A 25,875-nucleotide genomic window follows, 5' to 3' on the forward strand; every position below is an offset into this window, starting at 1 on the left:
ATGATGTACACTTGAACTGTGTCTCCTGGCCTATGTTGACCACTAAGCCTCATCTGCATCATATCAGCTATGCGGATTGTTGACAACTCTGTTCAGGCACAGTAACTCTTTGCAATGTAGGCCTTACAGGGTTCCTTAGAAGGTTCCCAACTTCCTTCATCAGGCAGAGTGTGTTCAGTGGATCAAAGGAGATATGACTGTACATGCTACACATTCTACCAATCCACAGGGAAAGGAATGACTAATCCTAAAAAGGGAAGCATCCCTCCTTTTGCTAGATATATAGCTTCCTTTAATAGGTGCTATTGGCATGCTATCACCAGAATGGGGAAAATGGACCAATAGGCCCCTCGCCAACTGGTGTGGAATTGGTGCTAAAGTTGCCAGGAACAACACTAACCTACATCTGGATATCCATTAGGATTGGTTTGTTTCTGGCCCCAATTTTATCCCATTGATTCTTTATCCTTATGGAGTAGAGGAAGTTGGGGTATATACAGTTAAAGAATCCCCATCTCCTGCATTCCTTGTCTCATTGTCCACCCAATTTCTGCCCCCTTCTGCCTGAACCAATGGAGGTAAGCATTAGGATCTTCATTATCAAAGCATTACGCCACAGTATTGCCAATGCAGGAGATATATATTTCAAGTTTATACAGTGTGTGTTATTTGTAAATAGGCTGGAGGAAATGCAGTGGATATAGTAGGGCTTTGAGTATTCTGTTTAAATCAATGTAATGGCTGGAACTCATTAGCTAAATCATTTTTGTCATCTCAGTACCTTTGAATAAGAAATGCAAAAGAACACACACACACAAAAAGAATTCACATTTTTTCTATATTTGTAATGAATGTGAACCTCTTTAATCTTTACAGCTCTGTAATAGCCAACAAATAACCCTGCTGCAGAATAATGGCTCTGTATTAAGAAGACCACTCTGTGACTTTCTCAGGTCACATCATCTAAAGAACTTCTTGTTTCTACAATTCAGTCCAAAGTTAAATCTTCAGCCCTGGTGTCAGATACATGTGCAGGCTTTGTATCTGTGCAGATCCAATTATAGGTCTTTGCTTAGAGCAGCTGAACTCTGGCAAATGAGGCTGAAAGGTGGCTTGGATCTGTGATTATTTGTTCTCTGCACCATTGATTAGAGATAATCACCATTAGTTGGAGAGGGATATGCCATCTTGTGTTCAGATGCAGCTTCCTAGAAAGATGGCACAAACTCTGAGCTCTCCCTTGAGACAGTACATTTGTTCTTTCTCGGTTTGTAGTTGGCACTTACTATGAAATAAAGGAAATTTTAAGTGAAAACAAATACAATCGGTTTATTAAGCAAAATACAAAAATATTGTATAAGGTTACATCCTTGTGAACAGTATTAAAGGGGTTTGACTTTACAGACAGTCAGAAAACAAAGTCATCTCCAAACTTCCTTTATAATCTGTGGACACTAAAGTTCTTCAGTGGGTTCTGCCAAATCTATCCCTTAAATCCTTTTTTTGCCACAGACTCAAGATCAGGACATCACCATCTGGAAGGCCTTCCACTGTAGCCTTTATGCTGCTTGCAGGGGTTGTGGAGGCAGGACTAGCTTCAGCCCCTGTACTCCTGTGGAGAATTAACCCCTTCCTGCATCCATTCAAGTCAGGTCGTGTATTAAAGCAGATGCTTACAAATTCATTGTCCAATACATGAACTTGGCAAAGTTGTTACCAGAGTATTAGGCATTAGATATTTATGTAAATATATCCCAGTTAGTACAGAAACAGCCCCATGTAGTACAAGATCAGATGGTTTGACAAAACACTGAATTAGAATGTTTTGTCTAAGGTACCAGAAACTAGGAGAGGAAACAAACATGTCACCACATATGTGAGAAGGTCTGTGCATTGTGAATATTAGTTGTTTGTTTTAGTCTATAAATGTAGGGATACTTTGTCTTAATTGTGTACAGATGTGGTCTCCTCACCTCAAAAAAGATATTTTGGCCTTGGAAAGGGTTCAGAAAAAGGCAACTAAAATGATCAGGGGTTTGGAACAGATCCCATATGTGGAGAGGCTAAAGTGACTGGGACTTTTCAGTTTGGAAAAGAGGAGACTGAGGGGGGATATGATAGAGGTATATAAAATCATGAGTGGTGTGGAGAGGGTAAATAAAGAAAAGTTATTCATTAGTTCCCATAACATAAGGACTAGAGGACACCAAGTGAAATTAATGGGTAGCAGGTTTAAAACTAATAAGCAAAATAGCTTATTTCAAAATAGCACATCTACATTGTAGGGAAACCTCAAAATTAGTCCCAGGCAGGCTTCCCTAATGTAGACATGCTATCTCGATTTAGCGCCCCAGGAGGAATAACTTACAATAGCCCTGCTGAGGAGTTATTTCGAAATAGCAGAAGTGGAGCTATTTCAAAATAGCTATTTCAGAATAGGCATTATTCTTTGTTGAATGAAGTTTGCAGAATTAGAATAAGATATCCGTTATTTCAAAATTATTGCAAAATAATGGAATTGCTGTGTTGACACTTGCATAGTTATTTTGGAATGACAGTCGTTATTCTGAAATAACTGTGCTGTGTAGACACACCCTCTCTGTCCAATGCCACCCACTTTTAGGTGGTGATGGCTAGCTGTAGGCCTCCTACCTGAGCAGAAACTACCATCACAATTCCCTTCCAGCTGGACTTTCTAGCAGCAATCTCCCCATATTCTGTTCTGCCCTGGAAGCAGACTCCATAATTCAAGGGTGACCTTTACATGTTGTCATTCCAGCCAGCAGCACCATCTTTCACACAGGCAATCCCTAAAGAGGCATTCAACATATTTATAAAGAATTTCCAGCAGCATAGAGACTGTTTTTTACCTGGAGCTATATAAATTAACAACAAACTAAGATGGTCATATTGATAATTTACTGTACCTTGATACTGTGCTAAACCTATGTTTATTTCAAATATCAGGAAAGACCATGTTGTCCTGGCAAAAATCTATCAGAAATTTTCAGAGGCAATTGAAAGACATGCTCTAGCTCCATAGGAGGGAAAAGGTAATTCCCTGTTGATTCACTGTTTGTCATCTGACTGTATCCATTAGCAGTATATATGATCTTGCTGATACATTCTTAATAATGCATAAACTTCAGGTTTAAAAAAGAGCACATTGCATGTGTTGCCAGAGTAAATTAGTACCAGTATATTTGAAGCATTTTATTTCCAAATGTTCCCAATATTTTCTCCCAAGAGCTCTGGTTGAGGAAATATAGATAAGGTGAAAACATGTGCTTAAAAAAAGTCCTAATTTTCTTAAAATGTATCTCTGAAGGCAAAGCATTTTTTTTTCAAAGAACCTGTCATATTAATTTAAATAGAGAACTAATGCTCAGTTGATATAGGCTAAAATAGATGTATTTAACATTCTTTATGAATAGTCATTGTCTGAAAGGTATAATAGTGTTCCAGAAAGCAAATAAAAGCTATAATTGCCTAACCCTGCAAGGATCTGAGAACTTCCCAAGAGATGTCGAATGACTTCAAATTTCATTAATATCTCTGGGATTTGTATGGACTCAGAACATAGAAGTATTCACCCTTGCTGGATATTAGTGGTTGCATGTATCTATCCATGAACATACAGCTCTGCCTAGATAAATATATGTTAGGTTTTTTTAAAAATTGTTATTTATGTTTATATTGAGTACAACAAATTAAATTCAGAAATAAGATCAGGTCACTTTAGTCAACAACTGATTGACTCCTTTGGAGTACACAGCCATTCAAGGGTTAGCTGTTCAGCTCCACTGAATTCCAAAATGTATTTTCTGCAGATTTCTCTTCCAAGAGACTGGCCTTGCAATCTGAGAGTGAATATGGTTCCAAACTGAACTGTGCTCAGACTCAGAGACACACTTAAGCACATGCTCAATTTTAAGCACATAAATAGTCCCAGGGAAGTTAATTCTTATTGAAGCAATGTGAGTAGCCCCACTGAAGTCAACAAGATTGCTCATGTATTTAAACGTTAAGTGCTTTGCTTGATGGAGGAAATATGGACGGGCAACTTAAAGGAATCATTTTATAAGTGATGTTATTCCCACCACTCTTGTATCTTTTTCTATGTAGATGGATCCCTGTATGTATGCGGCTTCCTGTTGACCTTAATGGGGGTTCATACGGTTGCCGTGGTCCAAGAATTTCCAACTACATTATACATTAAGGTTGTTAAGTATTGAGTAAATGACTAATCATGTACTCGATACAATTTGTATAGAATACATGATTAGTTGATAAGGGGCTGCTGCGGCTCTGCAGTTTAAATATAGTAGGAACTAGGTGTGCAGGCAGCGGAAGGCCCTGGCTTGCAGTCGTGGGACCCAGACCACTGCAGCTCTGCCTTTTAAATGTAGTAAGAGCCACCTGGATCCCTGTTTGGACTGGCATGAGTGTCTCTGCCTTTTAATTGTAGTTCTTATCTGTGCTAGTGCTTTATTTTATTGTGGGCAACATCTGCAGAAGTTTTGTGAGATGTACAGTGGAAACATCTTTCATTTCAATGAACACATAGAACTCAAAATCCTCAAGAAATATTATGAATTCATTTTTCAGGCTTTAACCTTCATCTGTCAGTTCAGGGAGTTGTGCGTGGTAAGGGTGTCTCAGGATGCTCACAGCACCTTGTAGGACTGGGTTGGCCTGGCTGATACTATACTGGGACATTATCTTAATTTGGCACAACATGAAAGGATCCTAATCAGCTAATGCCAGAGGAACAAGATGACAGACAAAGAATGTTTTTTGTCCAGTGCTGGACTATGCTATTCCATAGATCCCAAAAACCTCAATAACAAGTCAGTTCTCACAGTACAAACAGTTCAAATTGCCTTTCCACTGAAGTCCCAAGGGACTAAAGATAAGAAACAAAAAGCAGGACTAAATGTTAGTGTAAGGAGGATCTGAAAGAATGTATACTGGGTGGGGACTAGAGCCACTTGGCTATATTATTGAAAGAACCCCCTAGATACTGAACCCAGCCCTACTTGCTGTCAGTTGCTACTGGCAGAAGGGTTCCGTTGGTTTTCCCAGTGGAGAGATGTAAATAGCAGGGTAATCCAAATATCTGTACTGAGACATGTTCACAACAGTCATAAATGACATAGAAAACAAATATAAACAAATAATACAATGTTATGTATGTAGGGGCAAATTAAAAAGGCAGAGGCACAAAATGAGCTCAATCTAGCTAGAGACATAAAGAGTAACAAGAAAATATTCTACAAATCTAATATATAAATGAGAATGTTTGTGCGCTCATAACTTGGGCACTATAAGAGCTGCTACAACCAAACTTTGCATGGGGTAACGTTTCCTCCAGGAGAAGGTTTTAAGGTATTTTTGGCAGTGTGGGGAGAAGTGGCTTCCCAGGGGAAGGGGCAGAGATAGTCACTCACTAAGGCCGGCGGCGGAGGCATGAGGGGAGGGACGGCGCTCTGAGCAGCAGCTGCCCCACCTGCCTCTACCAGGCCATTCCACTGCGCAGGTGCATCCGGGGTGAGGGAGCCCCCTCCTCCCTCCCACCCATGATGTCACTCGTCCCGGGTCCCTCCCCTCTGTTGGCAGCCGAGGGTTGCCGAGCTGTGGGCTGGAGCTCGCAGCTGCTGCTAAGGGGCAGTTGCGGGCGCAGTGGGGTGAGCCCAGTGGGGAGGCGGCGGCAGTGCTGGGAGCGGCCTGCGGTCTGGTGCAGCTTCCTGGTTGCGTGGTGAGGAGCCTGGCACCTGCTTGGCGTGGCCCATGGGGGAGGGGAGTCCCCGGCACAGCCCCATTGTGCAGCAGATAGCAGGCTGAAAGTTTCGGGGTGGGTGGTAGAGTCATTGCCTCCCACAGCACCTGCAGCCCCGGGTGAGAGCTGGGCCACTCCACCCACCCTAGATCTGGTGCTTACCCTCTCCCATCCACCCCTCACACAGGGCACCCCCGGCAGGACCCCACCTCCTGCCCCGAGCAACACCGGGTAACTCCAGATAGTATATTATAAGGAAGAGGAAGACTAAGGAAAGGGTAGGCCCATTACTCAATGAAAAGGGGAATGCAATAACAGAAAATGTGGAAATCGCAGAGGTACCTATAGACTTCTTTGTGCTGGTTTTCACCCGGAAGGTTGGTGGTGATTGGGAGTCTAAGGGTACATCTACACAGCAACATTATTTTAAAATAACAAGTGTTATTTTGAAATAACTTAATCCGCATCTACGCAATAGGCAGCTATTTCGAAGTAATGTTGAAATACTGTCAAGCTGAAGGACTTCTTACTCTAACTCCTGTAATCCTAATTGTACGAGGAGTAAGAGAAGTCAGAGGAAGAGTGCTCTATTTCAAAATAAGTACTATGTAGACACTCCCAATTTCCAAATAATCTATGCAATTGACGTAGCTCAATTTACGTAGCTTGTTTTGAGTTAAGCCCTGCTATGTAGATGCACTCTAAGGGTATGTCTACACTACCCCGCTAGTTCGAACTAGCGGGGGTAATGTAGTCATCCGCAGTTGCAAATGAAGCCCGGGATTTGAATTTCCCGGGCATCATTTGCATGAAGCCAGCCGGCGCCATTTTTAAATGCCGGCTAGTTTGGACCCTGTGCCGTGTGGCTACACGCGGCACGGACTAGCTAGTTCGGATTAGGCTTCTAATCCGAACTAGCTGTACGCCTCGTGGAACGAGATGTATAGCTAGTTCGGATTAGAAGCCTAATCCGAACTAGCTAGTCCGTGCCACGTGTAGCCGCGCGGCACGGGGTTCGAACTAGCCGGCATTTAAAAATGGCGCCGACCGGCTTCATGCAAATGAAGCCAGGGAAATTAAAATCCCAGGCTTCATTTGCAACTGCAGATGACTACATTACCCCCGCTAGTTCGAACTAGCGGGGTAGCGTAGACATACCCTAACATAGTGAATGATGAAGAAAAGGAAGTAGGTGCAGAAGCTAAAATAGGAAAAGAACAAGTCAAAATTACTCAGAAAAGTTAAATGTCTTCAAGTCACCATAGCTTGATGAAATGTATCCTAGAATACTCAAGTAGCTGATTGAGGAAGTATCTGAGCCATTGGCTATCATCTGAAAAGTCATGGCAGACAGGAGAGATTCCGGAAGAATAAAAAAGGGCATATATAGTGCTCATCTATAAAAAGGGAAATAAGGACATCCCAGTAAACTACAGACCAGTCGCCTTAACTTCTGTGCCAGGAAAGATAATGGAGCAAAAACTTTGTCAGGATGATTAAACACTGGAATAAATCGCCGAGGGAAGCTGTGGAATCTCCATCAGTGGAGACATTTAAGAGCAGATTATACAGACACCTGTCAGCGATGATATAGATGGTGAATGGTCCTATTTTAAGTACAGGGGACTGAACTTGTTGAGCTCTTGAGGTTCCCTCCAGTTCTTGTATTCTCTGATTAAAGGGGTAAATGGTTAGGTGACAGATTTGCAGGCAATACAAAATTACTCAAGATGGCTAAGTCCAAAGAAAACCAAGAAGAGTTTCAAACCTGGATAACTGGGTAGCAAAATGGCAGACGAAATCATTTGTAATCATTATGTAATCATTATAAATACAAAATAATGCCCTAGAAAACATAATCCAAATATATCTATAAAATGATGGGGTCTAAATTACCTGTTCACTTAAGAAAGATCTTGTTGCGATCATTATGGACAATTGCATAAAACATATCTGCTCAGTGTTCGGGGGCAGTCTAACAGCTAACAGAATATTAGGAACCATCATGAAAGGGACTGAAAATAAGACAGAAAATATCATAATGCTGCTAAAATATTCATGATACTCCCACATCTTGGATGTTGTTTGCAGTTTTAGTTGCCCCAGGGCAACAAAAATGATTAGGGATATTAAACAGTTTCTGTATGAAAAAAGATTAAAACATCTGGGACTCTTCAGCTTGAAAAAAAGATGACTAATGCAGGGTATGATAGAAGTCTATAGAATCAATGATGTGGAGAAAGTGAATAAGGCAGTGCTATGTACTCCTTCATATAACACAAGTACCAGGGGCTACCTAATGATTATAATAGGCAGTAAGCTGAAAATAAACATAAGGAAGTAATCTTGTATGCAATGCAGCCAAACTGTAGTGCTCAGTGTCAGGACATATTGTGAAGACCAAAAGTATACCTGAGTTTAGAAAAAAATTAAATCAGTTCAAGGCAGATTGGTCCATCCCCATAATCTCTTAGGGTATGTCTACACTAGCCCCCTAGTTTGAACTAGAGTGGCTAATGTAGGTGTACCGGTAGTTCGAATTAGAGTGCCTAATTTGAACTACCTACTCCGTGCCACGTGTAGCCGCGAGCACGGAGTCCACACTAAGGGGGATTTAAAAATGGCGGCACCCAGCAAGATGCAAATGAAGCCCAGGATATTTAAATCCCGGGCTTCATTTGCAACTTCAAATGCCTACATTAGCCACCCTAGCTTGAACTAGGGTGGCAGTGTAGACACACCCTTTCTCTAGATCATTTATAAATGAGTTGAATAGAATTATATGTTCACAGTTACTGAAATGTATGAGGATGGTGGTCAGATAATTATTTAATGATAATAAACATTGAGATTTAAAAGATTAAAGCTTTATAACTATTAAATCACAAATTGTCAACATCATGGCTACGTCTACACTGGCCCCTTTTCCGGAAGGGGCATGTTAATTTCAGCTATCGTAGTAGGGAAATCTGTGGGGGATTTAATTATCCCCCGCGGCATTTAAATAAAAATGTCCGCCGCTTTTTTCCGGCTTTTAGAAAAGCCGGAAAAGAGCGTCTACACTGGCCCCGATCCTCCGGAAAAAGCGCCCTTTTCCGGAGGCTCTTATTCCTACTTTGAAGGAATAAGAGCCTCCGGAAAAGGGCGCTTTTTCCGGAGGATCGGGGCCAGTGTAGACACTCTTTTCCGGCTTTTCTAAAAGCCGGAAAAAAGCGGCGGACATTTTTATTTAAATGCCGCGGGGGATATTTAAATCCCCCGCGGATTTCCCTACTACGATAGCTGAAATTAACATGCCCCTTCCGGAAAAGGGGCCAGTGTAGACGAGCCCCATATGTTTAAACAGGAATTCAGGATCAATTGAGATGTCAGATAGATGTTACAGTCCCAAAGTCCCTCTATGCTTGTGAGAACAGAATATGTTGTTACTTTTAATGATTTCTAGCCAAAAGATGATGTGTGTTCTTCTCTGTGAAATAATTTATAAATAAAACCACTTAGTACAAAGTTTTTTAAATGTAATATTTAATACACATTTTGAACATTATCTCAACAAACAAGGTTTCATTCTTTTGACTGGCTTGTTTGAAGCACTCAACTTTAATATTATTATAGCAAGGACAAGACCCCAAGTTAGTACACATATTACTTGTCCATAGTTTACCCAAAGAAATCTAGTTTGGTAAACAGAATACATCCAAGTTACAAACTTGTTTTTACAGTGATTTTTGACACTAGTGTTCCAAGAATTACATTGATTTTCTTGGCCATAGCAAACAGCGCAGAAAAGTAAGGTTTGGGGTATGAGTGATTTCTCAAAAATAGATGCATCATTTCCAGGGAGAGATCAGAATCTGAAGGCAGTCTGGAACGTTGGAAATTCTCAAAGAAAATCCTTCCGGATGTTCACTGACCACTTCTTGTAAAATAATTATGAAAGCATTTTCAATCTGGAATTTAATTCTGAAGAATCCCAGCTTCAGGAACAAAGCAGCAATTTAGAATCAGAAAATATTAAATGTCTGAAATTTGAGGATATCTTAAAAATGTAAGTACGCTTCCATGATTATAAGTAAAATGGAGAAAACCCAGAGTACAGGATGACTCGTTAGACCTTTAATGATTTTGCCCTGTATGAGTAGTGGTTCACATAGGGTACATCGACACAGGAGGGCTTAACGTGAAATAAGCTACGCCATTTGAGCTACGTCAATGGCGTAGCTTATTTCAAAATAGCTTATTTCGAAATTGGGAGTGTTTGCACAACACTTATTTTGAAATAGAGCACTTTTCCTCCAACTTCCCATACTCCTCATACAATGAAAGTTACAGGAATCGGAGTAAGAAGTCCTGCAACTTAACAGTATTTCAACATTACTTCGAAATAACTGCCAGCTGTGTAGATGGGGACCAAGTTATTTTGAAATAACACTAGTTATTAAAAAAATAAAACATTAAAAAAAGAATGTTGCTATATAATTGCACTCATAGATGTTTAAAACAAAAGTGGTTCTTGGGCAGGTGCATCTGCTTGGAACAGTTTGAATAAACACAAAATAATTCAAAGATTTTTTAAACCAATCAATGAAATGTTGGATTTCAGTGTGTGGTCATGGCTATAATCATGTCCTTACTATTGCCCAAACATAGAGGCTACGTCTACACTGCCGGCTTTTGCAGGCAGAGAGTATGCTAATGAAGCACTCATTAGCAACTTCTCATGCTTCATTTGCATAATCTCTGCCCCAGGCTTTTTGCACAAGAGGTTTTTGTGTAAAAACTAGCAGTGTAGATGGATCCATTTTGCGCAAAAACCCTCTTTTGTATAAGATCCTTATGCCTCAAAAAAAGCATATACATATCTTGTGCAGAAGGGTTTTGTTTTTTGCGCAAAATGGATCAGTCTACACTGCTAGGTTCTGTGCAAAAACCTCTTGTGCAAAAAGCCTGGGGCAGAGATTATGCAAATGAAGCATGAGAAGTTGCTAATGAGTGCTTCATTAGCATACTTTCTGCCTGCAAAAGCCGGCAGTGTAGACATAGCCATAGAGTTTAGAGGCAGTTGAATACACTGGTAAAAATCTGAGTGAACTGATGAAGCACTGAACCCATTGAGGTCTGTCAATTACAGATCAAAAACTCCTGGGCTACATCTACGCTGGCGGCTTCTTGCACAAGAACTCTTTTGCGGAAGAGTTCTTGTGCAAAAAAAAGAGATGTGCTTTTGTGCAAGAGCATCCATGGCAGTGTGGATGCTCTCTTGCGCAAGAAATCTCTGATGGCCATTTTAATCATAGGAGCATCTTGCGCAAGAAATTCATGTTACCTGTCTACACTGCCCTCTTGTGGAAGACCTCTTACACAAGAGTGCTTATTCCTCATGGGGAGAGGAATGATTCTTCTGGAAGAAGCCCTGTTTTACAATGCTATACTGTAAATTTACTTGTGCAACATGCGTGCAGTGTAGACAGCAGTCAAGTTTTTATGCAACAGCCATTCTTGTGCAAGAAGCTGCCAGTGTAGACATAGCCCTGTAGTATTCAGTGGTACTCTTAGGTGAACAAGGAATGATCCCTCAGGCCCTGGGGAGCTCCCAACCATATACAGTGGTAGAAGGAAATACATTTAAAGGTTGTGGATGCAAAGATAAATGAAAGAGCATTAAAGATATGTATATTTTAAAAAAACTGTAAGAAACCAGTAAGAAAGGCTAGAGAAGGTTCTAGGCCAAATATCTCCATTGCAGTGAGAAGAGAGGTAAAACTAGAGAAACAGTCAACAGTGATGTTTTCTGTCATCTCCATTTGGCTTAGAGACACCTTTCCATGTTGGTGGATGAAGACCTCTCCCCAATTATTCATATATCTTCATTGCCTTTCTACGGCAATATAATATACCTGGTTATAAAACCTTTAGCACTTGGAAACAACAATTAGTAAAAATATTGCAGTGCATCTTCTCAGAAACACAGACTATCATGAGCACTTGAGAACTTTGCTTTCCTTATTATTTAAATCAAGTTCAAATCTTCCCACTTATCTTCAGTGCATTCCATCACCTGTTCCTAGGATACCTAAAAGAATGCCTAATGTTCTAGGACAAACATTGTGGTCAACAACTCACTTTGGGTACAATGGAACTCTTAATAATGAGAATAAAGCTTGTCTGTACCTTTCTTTGACTTTGTTTTTGTAATACAAACACATAAAACAGGTATATTTATTTCAACAACAGACAACAACAAAGACACTCCAATGTGCATGCTTTTCTATTGGCTAAGCCACAGCATTCACGAAAAACTAATTTTTGCTTGATATCCTCAAATATTTAAATTAATTCCTTTGCTACCACTTCTCTAAAATGACCACAGGGGCACTTTTCTACTTCATCATTTGTCTCATAAATATAATATATCCACAGTTACCAGAGGTAACATGTTGTAGTATTTTCTTAGCTCTGGAGACCATATATATTTGTACAAAAAGTCTTATTTTTTACACTTCTAATGATAAAAATGATTTTATTACACTTGCCAATGGACTATCCCACAGGATCACACTATTTCAAATACCATTAAAAATGCCTGACATTTCACATATAAAAATCACATATTTCACATATAAAAATATCACTCTGACCCTATTATAATCTTTCACCATGTTATTTTTATGTAATGTGTTAAATCTTAGGCAGGATTACAATATGCAAAAATGATAATTTCACTATTAATCAGAGATTACAAATAAAAGCACAATTAATCAAAATCTCTCAACTCTGTTTTGTAACATGGAAACTGTAGAAAAATATCAGAGATACCCTCCACTAGGGTAAATGGTCATGACTCCCTTGAATTCTCTGTAGTTATGCCATTTAGCACCAGATGAAGATATGGGGAAATGGACAAAAATGAGGATAAAATTTGTTCATGCCTCCTTTAAATAGTGTTTGGCATAGAGGACTGGGAGGTAGTAACTCCATAGATCCAATCCTGTGTAGATATGTTTTTATGTGACCACAATATAAATATTTATTGAATACTATACTAATGCATTATCTACCTAATATAGGTGATGTGGGGAGGATCAATCTAAGCATGAAAAGTACTACATAAGTGCTGTGTTACTATTCACATTTTCAGAGGAGCATATTAGGTAGGGGAAAACGTTTTGACTGATGTGCAAATGATGTTTCACTTCAAAATTTCTGGCTTTCACAAAGATTGGCATTTGATTAAGTTCAAGACACGATATGTCAATTGCAGCTACTCAAACATGAAAAGTCACTGTTTGCTTTCTCAGAACACAGATACTGCTTTCTGTATTGTTTGAGTTTAATAAGGGGGGGAGTGGGAGATGATCATTCCAGAAATATATAAAGATATCTTTTAAGATGTACAAATGGACTGCTTGTCCTATTAGAGCTGTTTGATTTTGGTGTCCAATGTGGCAATATTTGCTTTATAACTATTATAATATTTAAGGTATGTAAAACAAAGTTCTGATTGCAGTTGCTTATTTGTATTTATTATTTCATTTGTATTTATTATTTCATTTACAGCAATACCTAGGGTACTTCTATACAGCACTGTGTAGCTCGAAATAAGCTATGCAATTTGTGCTACACAAACTGCGTAGCTTATTTTGAGATATTTTATTTTAAAATGTGGTGCTGTCTACACAGCGCCAAATTTCACAATAGACAGTTATTCTGACAAGTCCCTTACTCCTCATGGAACAAGGTTTACTGGGACATGGGAATAGCAAGCCTGTTATTCAGAATGTATCCCGAAATAGCACCAGTGTCTAGAGCAACCCTTAGAGCAGTGTTCAGTTGTAATAGCCAGTGTGCAGAAACAAAGAGATATTTACTGCCACAATAAAGAAAGGGTAGGGAAAAGTAAATATAATTACCCCGTTTGACAGATTCGAAACCTAGGCACAGAGAGATGGAGTGAGTTTCCAAAAAAACAAATAGTAAGTTTATAGCAGAAGTAGGAACTGTTCCTCATTCCAGTGTTCTGAACCACAAGACCATCTCTCCATTTTTCATGAGGAGTGGATGGGTGTATCTAGAATGGCAAGATTTTGCGCAAAAGTGGCTTCCTGTCTACACTGGCCGCGAGTATTTGCGCAAGAACACTGACTTTGTACTGTACAAAATCAGTGCTTCTTGCACAAATATTTTGATGCTCCCGCTCAGGGATAAGCCCTCTTGCGCAAGTGTTCTTGCGCAAGAGGGCCAGTGTAGACAGGCAAGTTCATTTCTTGCACAAGAAAGCCCAATGGCTAAAATGGCCATCGGAGCTTTCTTGCGCAAGAGAGCATCTACACTGGCACAGATGCTTTTGCGCAAAAGATGTCTTTTGTGCAAAAGCATCCGTGCCAGTGTACACGCTTTCTTGCGCAAATACTTTTACTGGAAAAACTTTTCCGTTAAAAGTATTTGCTCGAAATCATGCCAGTCTAGACACAGCCGATGTGTTTCATGGTAAAACAGAGGCACCTGCCTTATTTAGACTGATTAAAAATATGCATCTTTATTTCAAGGTAGCAGTCATGTCTCCTACAGTGTAAATGAGATGATGGCATGGTCTTCATTTCTAAAAAAGGTTCATTTTATTATGTTGCATTAAATAACATACATGAGTTATGTTGAATCATGAACACAATGAAGACCAGATATTTTCTCTCTCCCAGAAGTAAAGATGATAAACATTGGTGAATTAATAGTACTAATATGAATAGTACTGTGTGACAGGTCCACACAGTATTCTTGCCTTGGCATAGCTTATGTGCATGAATTACCCAGAGGTAAAAAATATACCTTTTTTAGAATTGAAGACAAAGCCACCATCTCACTTTACTTATGAGAGACCAAAAATGGGTGTATGTCTAGACTACATGGCTCCGTCAATGGAGCCATGTAAACTAGTTTACCCGGCATAGGCAAAGAAGCAGGGATTTAAATAATCACTGCTTCATTAAAATAAACATGGCCACCACGCTGCGCTGACGATCAGCTGATCTGGCACAGCGTGGCAGTCTAAACGCGGATCTGTCGGCTGGGGAAGCCTTTGGTGACCGAGGCTGTAAACCTTATTTCACGAGACATAAGAGATCAGTTGGCAAAGGCTTTCCCAGCCGACAGATCCACGTCTAGACTGCCGCGCTGTGCTGGATCAGCTGATCGTCAGCCATGTTTATTTGAATGAAGCGGGGATTATTTAAATCCCCGCTTCTTTGTCTATGCCTGGTAAGCTAGTTTACATGGCTCCGGTGACGGAGCCATGTAGTCTAGACATACCCTATGAGACAGAAAAATAACTTTTCTGTGTGATCTGGATACCTCCTAGGAAACAATGACAGATATTCAACAGTGTTAAAAAGACAATCTGCAGGAATCAAAGTTAGGATGACCATATTTCTCTATACCCAATATGGGACACCAAGGCGGGGGAGCTTCCAGAGCTAGGGGCTTTAGCCTAAAGGCGGGTGCAGGCACTCAGGGCTTCAGCCCCCACAGTGGAGAGGAAGAGGAAGAAATGGGATGGGGCAAGGGCCGAGCCCTGCAGCAGGTGACGCCCAGAAATGGGGCTTCACCCCCACAGCGAGGGCTGCCCTGGAATGGGGCTGAGCTCCATGGCCAAGGCTACCGAGGAATGGGGCTTCAGCCTTGTGAAGGTGGGCTGCCCGGGAATGGGGCTTATTGCTGCCAAGGGGGAGCACCCTCGAAGGTGGCTGATTGCCATGGGGTGGGGAGGATGGCAGCCTCAGAAAAGTGCTGAGACCTGTGGCGGGTGAGGGCTACCCAGGAACCAGGCTAGAGCCCTGCGGCAGGGAAAAGGCTTCATCCCTGCAGTGACTGGGGACTGTCTGAAAACTGGGTTGAGCCCCACAGTGGGTGGGGGATGCCTGAGAATAGGGCTTCAGCTCCACAGTGGCAAAAGGCTTCAGCCCCATGGGGAAGGCTGCCTGGGAACAGGGCTGCACCCAGGGGTGGGAGTGCTTGGGGGGGTGCCAGCAGTAAGGGCTTCAATTCCATGTTCTTGAAAAGCTGGCAGACTTCTCCCCCTTCTTTAGGGTGTACAGAGAGGGAAGACTCTCCTACTTGGTTTCTCCCTGAGCGCTCTGCCTGGCTCCACTCACCACGTGCTTTACCACCAGCCACAAATAGGAGGCTGCTGCTGCTGCACTGACCAGGGAACTCAAGGACCAGCAGGGGGCATGTCAATATGGGACATTTTGCCCCTTTTTAAAAAAAGAGTCAGGATGCCTGGGAGGCAGCTTAAATATAGGGCAACCCTGGTAAATTGGAATGGATGGTTATCCTAATCAAAGTCCCAAAACAAACTCATGTACTTACATATCAAGACCTACATTCTTTTTTCTCTGAGGCAAGACATCTTTCATATGAAGCTTTTTAAATCCAGCGTAGGACTTGTGAATATAAATTCAAGTGTTTTATGCAATATGGACTTTGGAAGTTTCATGGATCAAAATGATAATCTCTAATTGTTTGATCAAAGAAATCAGATATATACAATGGCCTCAAAATTACACTGACTGCAGTGAGGGGGAAGTCTCACCAATATTCTGCTAGAAATACTACTGATTTATGATGAAGGTTCATCTCTAATTAGTGTGCCATCCCCCCATGAAATATAAAAGCCTTTTCTTTTTTTTTCTTGTTATGCAAAGATTGAAATGTGTCTTCAGAACTGAACAAAAAGACATGAATTTAGTAAAAGAACTAGACGACCACAATATGTTCATCTGAATAAACAATTATAGAATGTTGCACTTTTATAGTGCCTTTCATCTACAGACTTCAAAAGCCTTTATAGCTATTCATCAATTAAGTTGTGCCACAATTTCCATAAGGACAAACAAAGTATACATGTAAAACGTGGGAACAAAGAGGCAATGAAATTAAAGCCCAGGATGCTTTGAACACTGTAGCTGTTTGGATGTTTTTCATTAATATGTCTTTTTGATGGAAAATGTCTTTTAGTTTTAATAGCAAATTACATACAAACACACAAAAGATTTACATCTTGTGGTTCCATAGAAAACAGTACACTAAGATGTTTACAGAAACAAAACTTTAAACCAATCTTTCATGAGAAAAAAAAAATCTACTCAAAATCTCACAGGATGGGCCCTTTAAGGGATATTTTGATGACATTCCTGAGGTTGAATAACTGAGAACAGATTTTCTTCAAGTCATTGGAGCTATGACAACTCACATGAACTGAACATTGCCTGCAGCATTTAATTCACGTTGGAAGTGAATTAAACTAAACTGAATTAAGGCCTCTTGAATTCTGAATGAGGGTGCCACAAAAGGGGTTTAATGCAGTTTAACTAATCCACTTCAAATTCACATCATTAGTGAATTTGTATTAATTCTCCTTAATATCCCTCTGTAGACAAACCTAACACTAACTAGTCCAGATCATGGAGTTAGATGTTTGATCTGCATAACTGAAGGTATTCAGAATCTGATGCAAAGATACTTTCTCTAAGACCAGATCTACACTAGACCTGGAAGGTTGTCTTAAGGTTCACAACTCCAGTTATGTGTAATATGTAGCTGCAGTCACCTTACCTTAAGCTGAGCTTGGCACCATCCCCACTGCAGGAGGCTGGCAGAACCAAATGCTCTCATCAGCTTCCCTTAGTCCGGGTGACTGTGAGGAGTACAGATGCTGGCCAGAGCTGCCCTCAGCATTCGATTTATGGGTTTATACAAGACCCGCTAAATTTAACGCCAGAACATCGATCCTCTGGTGTGGCGAGTGAAGATGTGCCCTTAGTTACTCCCATTAAATCAGTAGCTGTGTCTGAGTCCCAATCCTGTGCTCAAACCACTGTCCTCTGTGTAAATGTAATTTGCTTTTGTCCTTCTCATAAGTTTTGTTTTTCAGGATAAAATGCCCAAATAATTCACAGCTCAAGGATCTTCCAGGAAGCTGACCTAATTCTTCTATCTTAATATAGAGACCCTTCAGGAACCCATTTGAGGATGTCTCTTGAAATTAAAAGGAAGAAGATCAATATCATAGCGTTATCAGCAACAGCTGTTCACTATTCATCAAAAGGAGTTTGACTGTGAATTAGTAGCATGTGTAATACAGCTCTAATTAGAAATGTGCATTCTCTGTAAAATCCTTCTAATTAGTGACATGAGGGTTGCTAATTTCATTGGTGAAAATGAACTTAGCAGAGGGAGTTTGGCAGGTTCCCATTTTAGAGATTTAGATAAGTGCAAAAGGTAGATATTTCCCTTGACTGTTCCATACTGCTTCTTTGAATAGTTTTTGTTGCTTTTCTTTTCTTTATTGAAATATTACACTGCCAATGAGACAGATGTAAAAAAACGAGGCATAATGTACAGTGCACCCATGCTTCCTTTAGTCTGAAAGGGTATGTCTACACTACAAAGTTAATTCGAACTAACAGCCGCTAGTTTCATAGGCGCTACACAGGTAAACCGCTAGTTCAAACTTAATTCGAACTAGCGGAGCGCTTAATTCGAACTAGGTAAACCTCATTCTACGAGGACTAACACCTAGTTTGAATTAAGTAGTACGAATTAAGGGCTGTGTAGCCACTTAACTTGAACTAGTGGGAGGCTAGCCCTTCCCAGCTTGCCCTGGTGGCCACTCTGGGCACAACCAGGGAAACTTGTTTGCCCCCCTCCCGGCACCGGAGCCCTTAAAGGGCCACAGTCTGGCTACGGTGCCCGTGCCAGGTGCAAGCCTGCCAGCACCCAGTCAGCAGACCCTGCACCTGGCACGGTACGAGCCAGCCACCCGATGCCACCCAGCCCTCTGCCTGTTCCCGGGACCAGGCTGGTGGCTCCCAGGAGCCTGCCCGGGGCCGCAAGAGGCGGGCGCCTGCTTGGTCTAGTGCAGAGATCGTGGACCTCATCCAGGTTTGGGGACAGGTCTCCAACGTCCACGACCTCAGCACTAGGCACAGGAAAGTGGCAGTCTAGGGCAGGATAGCTTCCAGCCAGGCCACCAAAGGCCACATGCAAACCCAGGAGCAGGGTTGCATGAAAATCAGGTTAGTCCAGTGAGACCCCCGACCCTGAGCCCTGAACTTAGAACATAAGAATGGCCGTACTGGGTCAGACCAAAGGTCCATCTAGCCCAGTAGCCTGTCTACCGACAGTGGCCCACACTAGGTACCCTGGAGGAGATGGACCGAAGACAATGACCAAGCCATTTGTCTTCTGCAATCCATTTCCAGCCTTCCACAAACTGAAGCGAGGGACACCATTTCTACCCCCTGGCTAATACCACTCCATGGACCCAACCTCCATGACTGTATCTAACTTCTCTTTAAACTCTGTTATAGTTCTAGCCTTCACAGCCTCCTGTGGCAAGGAGTTCCACAAGTTGATTATTTGCTTTGTGAAGAAGAACTTTCTGTTATTAGTTTGAAGCCTGCTACCCATTCATTTCATTTGGGCTGTGTCCAGACTCAGGGGTTTTTTCGGGAAAAGTAGCCTTTTCCCGAAAAAACTTCCCCTGCGTCCAGACTCAAGCCGCGTTCTTTCGAAATAATTTCAAAAGAACGCGGCTTTTCTTTCGATGGCGGTAAACCTCGTTTCACGAGGAAGAACGCCTTCTTTCGAAAGAAGGCATTCTTCAATGTAAATAGGGCTTCCTCGAAAGAGAGCATCCAGACTCGCTGGGTGCTCTCTTTCGAAAAAGCAGATTGCTCTTTCGAAAGATCCGCCTGCAGTCTAGACGCGATCTTTCGAAAGAGGCTCTTTCGAAAGATGCTTTCGAAAGAGCCTCTTTCGAAAGAAGCCTGCAGTCTAGGCATAGCCTTGGTGTCCTCTAGTCCTTATACTATGGGAACTCATGAAGAACTTTTCTTTATGCACCCTCTCCACACCACTCATGATTTTATAGACCTCTATCATATCCCCCCTCAGTCTCTTCTTTTCTAAGCTGAAAAGTCCCAGTCTCTTTAGCCTCTCTTCATATGGGACCTGTTCCAAATCCCTAATCATTTTAGTTGCCCTTTTCGGAACCCTTTCCATGGCCAAAATATCTTTTCTGGGGTGAGGAGATCACATCTGTACACAGTACTGAAGCTATGGCGTACCATAGTTTGATACTTCCCCTCTGCCTTCTTCCCCTGGCTTCCCCCTTCCAGCTCCCTCCTCCCAGGTTTCCCCCTCCCCTCTCCCACCCTCTCTCTTCCCCTCTCCCACCTCCTTTTCCCAGTCTCCCCAGAGATTAATCCCCTCCTCCCACCCCCAGTTTTGTTAAATAAAGAGAGTTTCTATTTTTGAACACACACGTCCTTTATTTTTTACATCAGGAAGGGGGCTATAGAGGAGTAAGTGGAAGGAGGTGAGGGAGGAATGGGGTACGAGCCCCCGATGGGGAGGATTGGGGTGGCTTTGCGGGCTCCTTGGGTTGGAACCTCTCCTGCAGCCCCCCGATTGACCCACCCGGATGGCAGCCTGCGGCAAGTGCAGCCAGGCTGATGGCCAAGTGCTGTGATGTGCTGAGTGTACTCAGGGCACTCCAAGACAGGACTGCTTAGTTGTCCCTCATTGCGGTAGACAAGCAAGCGGCAAACCCTGAGAACTGTCTGTCCAGGGTGGGAGTCGGGTCCCTTTAAGCACAGCCCTCGGCTAGCCTGAGACAGCAGCGCCACACTCTAAGTCCTAACCTGATGCCCTGCTGGCACTGGTTCCGGCCAACCCAACCTTAACTTCGGTTCAGGGTCCACTCAGTGTGGACATACTATTTCAAATTAGCAAAATGCTAATTCGAATTAGTTTTTAGATCTAGATGCACTAGTTCGAATTAGCTTAGTTCGAATTAACTTATTCGAATTAAGTTAGTTTGAATTAGTCCTGTAGTGTAGACATACCCATAGATAACTACAATGAAACTATTTAATCTATATTTAAAAGTCTAGCAGATGTACCTGCCATTGCTCAGGCCCTTAACTCAATTAATTTTCTTTTAATAAAAGGAAATTGTACAGGCTTTGTTGATATGGTGGTATTTTTAAAAATACAGTGTTATTTTTATGAAGTTAATTTTTATTAAGAATTTATTAAAAAAAACAAATTGTTAAAATTTGTCCATTTACTTTTATTAATGGGAATTCCATCAAGTATATATTTTTTTCATCCCTATAAACTCTTATCATTCTCTGTGATTTAACAAAAGAGGTCTATAGTCAATCTTGTTTCCAATAACTTTGTCTTCTAGTTTTCAAACCTTAAGCATTGACGTAGCTGTGCCAAACCAGAGTGCTACTCCAAATTTCTCCATTGTCTGTAAGGATTATTGAGAAGCAATTCTATTCCTATTTTTCTGACTCATCTTGGTTCAGTCTCTTTCAGCATTCACTCAATTATGTCAATTTTGAGGACTGTATTTGATTGGGTGATTCTGGCTATTTTCTGTATGGTTTTATGAGAAGCAATCCAATTCCAGTCAGATCCCATTTTCCTGGCACAACCAAACCCTTATGTTGCTTTCAGTTATGATAAGAGAAATATGTAAACCGAATTTCATCGTCCTAGCTCTTACCATTTAGAAGGAGTTCTTAATAAAATATATAGTAGATTGTTCTTTAGCGTAGTATCTTCATCGGATCCATAGGATGCTAGTGTCAGAAAGGAGGTGTTAAAATGCAGCAGATACAGCTATAAAGGCACAATATTCTTATGCAAGTGTTGGTTAAAAGGATAGGTCATATCAGGTTGTATAGAACAATGTGTTTACTCCCTCCCTCCCACCCCCACACTCACACACTAATAATCTTCACTCATTATTCAAATGGAGAAATTTGAAACATTTTGGTTAAACTTTTATGCCCAAATATTTTATAGTTTACTCTGTATTCCTTAATTCTAATCAATCTTGGACATCCTAGCACCAAAAGATCATTACAAGACTTATGACAATTCACAGACAATTTGACATAGCCATGGAATTCAGGTACATTTTGGACTGACCTCTAAACTTTGGAGTCCTGATCCTGCAAAACTCTTGAATGTTGGCAATGAAGATAATCAGACTCCTTCAGTGTTTGAAACAAAATAAAAGAGGAATTTTAAAATCTGCATTCCCAAAGGAACTAAGGCATAGATACCTAATAGGTGAGCTAATTTTCAGTTCTATTCATCCAGCAGCTCATATTGAAGTCAACATGACTATAAGAATGAACAAATATTCTGGAAATTATAAATGCCCATAATACTCTCGTAACCCTTTTAGAAAACCCTTTCTGTTATTCACATACTAAATTAATTGATCACTTTTGTAAAATATGTGAACAGAGAAAGGGACTCCTGCTTGCAAAGTTTAAGTTACTCAACTAAAGAAGAAAAATCATAACACATCTTGGGATACCCTTCACAAAATGGAAATAATCCACAGCAAATACCTCTAGCAACCAGTTAATGAAAAAAATCTGAGGTTAAAAATTTGTTTAATGTGAGAGTTTTAGAGGACAAGAAGATGAACAAGTCAATTACTGTATGTCTGGCTCTTCATCTTCTTGAAGTAATTGAAGATTCAGTATCATTTTTGTTGAGTTATTTTTAATTGATCTCATTTGCTGAAGTAAATTAGGTGTAGCATTGTTCTCAGTATGATATATGCATCTGTGCAAATAGGAAAGAAAACGTGCAAAATTTTAAAAGCCCTACCATGGAAAAACAGTCAAAAGCAGATAAATGCAATTCATTTGTAATCCTGGTCTTGAAAGATTATGATAAAATATATGTATTAGATTGGTAGTGATAGTTTCCATCAAGGTCAGGATAAATTGCTCAATTAATACATGTCTGCTTGAACCTGACAACCATAACATTTTGAGTGTAATGAAGTGGCCTTAGTCACAGATACTGGGGGCTTTCTTGCAAGACTGAACCATGAAAGTATACTCATAAAATCAAATTTTCAAAAAAAGCTTTGAATCCAGCTGTTCCCATAGACAGCTCAGTTGTGGATGCCAAGCACCTTTGAGAATCTGTCAATAGTACAAGAAATGTTCACTATGGACACTATTTTCTAAAGCATTCACCTTTCGCCTACTTCTGAATCCATTGAAATCAATAGTAAAACGTCCATTAGTTTCAATGGCAGCAGTTAGGTCAATACATAATGCATCTGAAAATCCAGCCCTGCATATACAAAGTGCAAATACCAGCCCAGTTTCTTTCATTCATTGGTTTCTGCTAGTTCTGCAGGATAAATCTGCACTGCTGATCCCTGACAAGTATGTCCTCTCCCCATCAAAAATCTTGTCTGTTGTGTGTATCTGGTCTTGGGTTGTCTAGTCTGTGATCAGGGAAAGTGTGGGACCCTTACTGAATGGGGGAGGCAACATAACAGGTGATGTAGAAAATGCTGAATAAATCTGGGCTTTTTTTTTTCTTCCATCACCACAGACAAGGTCAGCTCCCAGACTGCTGCACTGGGCAGCGCAGTATGGGGAGGAGGTGAGGAGCCCTCAGTGCTCAAAGAATAAGTTAAGGACTGTTTAGAAAAGCTGGGCATGCCCATGTCCATGGGTCAGATCTAATGCATCTGGGCATGTTAAGAGAGTTGACTGATGTGATTGCATAGCCATTGGCCATTCTCATTGAAAACTCATGGCAATCAGGGGAAGTCCCATATGCACTGGTCTGACCCAGTGTGGCTGTTCTTATTTTCTTATGATTGGAAATAGACAAATGTAGTAGCCATCTTTAAAAAAGGGAAGAAGAAAAACCAAGGGAATTATGGACCAGTCAGCTTCACCTCAGTCACTGGAAAAATCATGGAGTGGGCCTCCAAGAAATACATTTTAAAACAACTGGAGGAGAGGAAGGTGGATCAGGGAAAGTCAGCATGGATTCATGAAGGATAAGTCATGACTGACCAACCTGATTGCCTTCTATGATGGTATAAACGGTTCTGTGACTATGTAAACAGTACTTGACGCAGTATACCTTGACTTTAGCAAAGCTTTTGATACAGTCTCTTCAGGGGCAGCAGGTGAAGGCCCAGCTGGGGAAGGCAAATCCTGCCCCTTCCACCCAAGGTCCGCCCCTGGAGCCAAGCCCCGCCCACTGCCAACCCAATCCTTCCTGGCCATGTGGAGAGCCAGGGCTGCCATTCTGCAGCCCCATCCAAGTCCTCCTGGATGGCCAGGGGGAACCGGGCTCCTGCATCATGGCCCCAGCCTTTCCCAGCAACTGGGGGGGAAACCAGGCTTCTGCACCCCAGCTTTTCCCAGTGGCTGGGAAAAGCCGAGCTTCCACACCACAGTCCCAACCTTCCCCGACAGCGTCCCCAGTCTTAGGCAGTCAGGCAAGTCAGCAGTTTTGGGAAGGCTGTGCCTTACTTTACCTACATTACTGATTGCCTATGAATCTCTCAGAGTATTCTTGCCAGTAAGATAAAGAACATAGTTGGGATGAATAGACTGGAAGGTGGAAAGAAAACTGGCTAGATCATTGGGCTCAATGGGTAATGATCAATGGCTCTGCATCTAAATGGCAGGCAGCATCAAGTGCAGTGCACCAGGGGTTGGTTGTGGGGCTGGTTACATTCAACATCTTCATTAATGATCTGGATGATGGGATGGATTTCATCCTCAGCAAGTTTGCAGATGACATTAAAATGAGGGGAGAGGTCAATATGATGGAGCAGAGGGATAGGATCTAGAGTGGCCTAGAGAAGTTGGAGGATTGGCCCAAAAGAAATCTGATGAAGTTCAACAAGAACAAGTACATAGTCCTGGACTTAGGATGGAAGAATCCTAAGCACTGCTACAGGCTGGGGACTGACTAGCTAAGCAGCAGTTCTGCAGAAAATGCACTCAAGGATTACAGTGCATGAGAAGCTTAATATGAGTCAACAGTGTGCTCTTGTTACCAAGAAAACTCACAGCATAGTGGGCTGCATTAATAGGAGCACTGTCAGAAGACTGAGGGAAGTGATTACTCCTCTCTATTCAGCACTAGTGAAGCTGCATCTGGAGTATTGCATCCAATAGTGGCCACCTCACCATGGACCGGATATGTACAAACTGGAGAAAGCCCAGCAGAGGGCAACAAAAATTATTAGGGAGTTGTGGTGCATGACTTATAAGGAGAGGCTAAGAGAACTGGGCTTATTTAGTCTGCAGAAGAGAAGAACGAGGGCAAATTTGATAGCAGCAGGACCATCAATAGGTGGTAGGGGAAGAGGACAGTTGCCCCAGGGCCTGGTGATTCAAAAGGTGACCAGACACGTGGGCCCTTTAAATCACTGCTGGAGTGTGGCACCACACTCTCCATGCAGCTCTGAGGGCTGTGGGGAGTGAGCTTCATTCTGGGTAGCATGGAGGGCTGGCTACTGCCAGCCTCACCCCTTCCACCCAAGACACTCCCTTCTATGAGCAAGGAAGCAGGCTCTCCCACACCTTGCCCAAGAGCCCAAGACGGCTGTTGGCTCCCCTGGATATCAGCCTTCAATTACCTGAAGGTGGGGATGGGGATTTCAAAAAGATGGAGCTAAGCTAGTCTTAGTGCTGATACTTGACAGAGCAAGAAGCAATTATCTCAAGTTGCAGCATGGGAGGCCTAGGTTGGATATTAAGGAAAACTATTTTACTAGGCGGGTGGTAAAGCACTAAAATGGGTTACTTAAGAAGGCGGTGGAATCTCCATCCCTACAGATTTTTAAGTCCTGGTTTGACAGAGCCCTGGCAGGAATGATTTAGTTGGGGCTGGTCCTGCTTTGGGCAGGGGGTTGGTCTCTTCCAACCCTAACCGTCTATGATTCTATTATTCTTTCCCCCTCATTACAGATCCTATTTTTACAGAGCATGTATTCAACAGGACTATTGATAGACTCAACCCTTGTGGCATACTGCATCACAGAAGAATGATTCCCAAATTAAAGATGAATATATTTTTGGAAAAATGGTTAATGGAGAAAACGAGGCAAAAATTCAAATAATCATTGATGGGGTAATACTAGTTTAGTAATTAAAATCCTAAAGGAAGTCCAGAGAAACCACAATAGAAGAAAACAGCTGTCTGTCTAGTCCAGTAGCTTTTGCTCACCAGTGATT

This window comes from Pelodiscus sinensis, chromosome 11 (genome assembly GCF_049634645.1).
Source record: "Pelodiscus sinensis isolate JC-2024 chromosome 11, ASM4963464v1, whole genome shotgun sequence".
Taxonomy (NCBI): Eukaryota; Metazoa; Chordata; order Testudines; family Trionychidae; genus Pelodiscus; species Pelodiscus sinensis.